Source organism: Myotis davidii, unplaced genomic scaffold (genome assembly GCF_000327345.1).
Source record: "Myotis davidii unplaced genomic scaffold, ASM32734v1 scaffold1, whole genome shotgun sequence".
NCBI classification, from domain to species: Eukaryota; Metazoa; Chordata; class Mammalia; order Chiroptera; family Vespertilionidae; genus Myotis; species Myotis davidii.
In genome coordinates this window covers 5,850,345-5,853,089 of record NW_006294681.1, presented here as the reverse complement: position 1 = coordinate 5,853,089, position 2,745 = coordinate 5,850,345, and the positions used below count along the sequence as shown (strand labels likewise).

At 31.1% G+C, this 2,745-nt stretch overlaps 1 long non-coding RNA gene across 1 annotated transcript; it reads right to left on the bottom strand.

The window, feature by feature from the left end:
* Positions 1 to 537: 537 nt before the first annotated feature.
* On the bottom strand, positions 538 to 2,706 carry LOC107183991. The gene is made up of 2 exons (XR_001514811.1): positions 2,521 to 2,706; positions 538 to 2,320 (listed from the first exon to the last, which is right to left on the bottom strand). It is a non-coding gene; the product is annotated as an uncharacterized LOC107183991 (long non-coding RNA).
* Positions 2,707 to 2,745: the final 39 nt, after the last annotated feature.

The window sequence follows — 2,745 nt, the reverse complement described above, 5'->3', positions numbered from 1 at the left end:
GGCGGTATGGCGGGAGGGTTGGGGGGGCGGGGGGAAAGAGGATTGCTACTTTTTATTATAAGCTTTATTCAGCACAGGTTCTACTTTGATTTTTATGAAAATTAGATTTAAAAAAGAATGAGTGTACTTTCACTTCCACAAGTTAATAGATACCCAATTTCAAAGGCAAAGAATTATGGAGTTTATACTAGTATATATACTAGAGGCCTGATGCACGAAATTTATGCAAGAGTAGGCCTTCCTTTCCCTGGCTGCTGGCACCAGCTTCCCTCTGGCACCCGGGACCCAGGCTTCCTTCACAGCCCTGGCTTCGTCCAGAAGGTCGTCCTGTCTAATTAGCATATTAAGCTTTTATTATTATAGATATTGTTGAGAATCCTTTTTCTTCCTTTATTGAACAAGAAGCCAAAGACAGCTTTTTGTTAGAGAACTTTTTTGAGGCGAGACAGAGTAACATGTAGCTTTTTGAAATGGTGAGATTAGGGTAAGTAAATAGCTGCTATCAGGTAAATTAAATGAGATGACCAAACAGAAAAATGTTTTACAAATACTGATTTATTATTTAAAACAGTACCACAAAGCCACCCATAATGCCAAATAACCCTACTACCACAAACCCAGTGTGTAGAAGTCAACATGTGCAACATGCAAGAGATGTGTAAATCACATCTATTCTCTTGGTTACATTCACATAAACAGGCAACATCTCTGAACATGAAAAATAATACAAACAACGGACACCTGCCACGTCCATTTACACAGTGTCAGAAGATCTACCCACGGATCAAGAATAGAAATTGATATACAGGACATTACTGAAACAACTGAAATTTGAATCCAGTCTTTGGATCAGATGATACTATTATATGAAAGATAAATTTCCTGATTTTGGTCATTGTTGTGTGGTGCTATTAATGAATGGCCTATAGTTTAGGAGCACGTTGTCTGCAATTTACTAATAGATGATTCAGAAGAAAAAGATTATAGAAATATATGTGGAGAGAGATAAGATGAGGGAAATGCGAAGAGAATAAAACAAATGTGAGGTAACTGTTGCTGAAACTGGGTGCAGAATATATGGTAGTATGCAACTTTTCTGTAAATCTGAAATTGTTTCAAAATGAAATATTTTTTAAAAGAGTATGAAGGATTTCCCATAAAAGTGTGCCATGTTCATGCTTCTGGAGAGAGTCCTGGGTTTCATCAGATTCTAACTTGTAAACACTCCCTTCAAAAAGGGTCAAGAACACCCCTTTTCCATTATTATTTATATTTTTATATTTAGTCATATCCCCTCATTCTTCTAACTAGGGTATAAATTCAAATAGCCATGAAAAATCTTATATTAGTCTGAGTACCAGAGAACAAAGTGAGGTTTTAAATAAGCAATAAAACCTAACTAATGTAAAAACAAACAAAAAGCATTTGCTGCATTATTCATGAATGTTGTTCATTCTTGTTAAAACCCAATAGTTATCCCAAAACACTATCTCATTCATTTTATGATCATTTATTCTGGAAATGTGTACCAATTTTAAACAAACACTGTTCACTGTTACAAGAAGGAAAAAAAAAACACTTCAAAGAATCATTGATTCTTTTCACTGAAAATGAAATTAAAATATATTTTCACATTAAAAGTAAGGTTTATTCATTCTGGCTGAGATACATCAATTTGACTGTGGGTGAGAAATAAATCAGTTTAAAATAAGAAAATGTCACATATACAATTTCATAAGAAAATGAATTGCAATTCAACTTTATATTTTTATGTTGCTTAATTTTATATATATTACACATATCATACATACATACTTGTTATACAAAAATATACACAAAAATTCAAGTACATAGTTTAATATCTAAAAAAAGGGAAAGGGAGATATTGCATTGGATTTCTGGTACCATTTTGTTTAAATACTTTTATAATTCAGATTTCAAGGGAACAACAAATCAAAAGCCCCTAATTTTTCAGAAAGCTTTGTGTTCACATAAATTCATCATTCAAGTATATTTTTATTGAAACAATAAACTATTTGACTGGTTGCAGAGTCAAATGAATAAGTCACATTAAGCAAAAGCAGAGCTTTCTCTAACTTTGCTTTCATCAGCCTAGCATCCTTCTGACATATAAAATGCAGAGCATCACCGTGACTTTTAACCTGCACTATTTTAAGCTGGGCACTATTAATGCCGTATTATAGGGCTGACAATGTTATAGATTCTTATTAAAAACAATTAGAAATTTTACTTTTACTTTTTTATTCAATTTAAAAAACAGTACATCTTTTTCACTGTGGTTGGCAACTTGACGTTATACCTGAAGGAATAATTTAAACATCCTATAACACAATATATACATAAACTTCTGAAAGATCTTGGTCTTAATTCAATTATAATTTCAATTCTACAGTTATCAAGCAAATAAAAGAATTTTTAAACAAAGAATTATTAACCATAGCATTAACATGTTTTTTAAAAAGTACATTATTTTTTTGTGTTTAATTTTTTTAGTTATACCTGAAGGAATAATTTAAACATCCTATAACACAATATATACATAAACTTCTGAAAGATCTTGGTCTTAATTCAATTATAATTTCAATTCTACAGTTATCAAGCAAATAAAAGAATTTTTAAACAAAGAATTATTAACCATAGCATTAACATGTTTTTTAAAAAGTACATTATTTTTTTGTGTTTAATTTTTTTAAATGTTGACACTATTGCAGATGCCCCATTTTG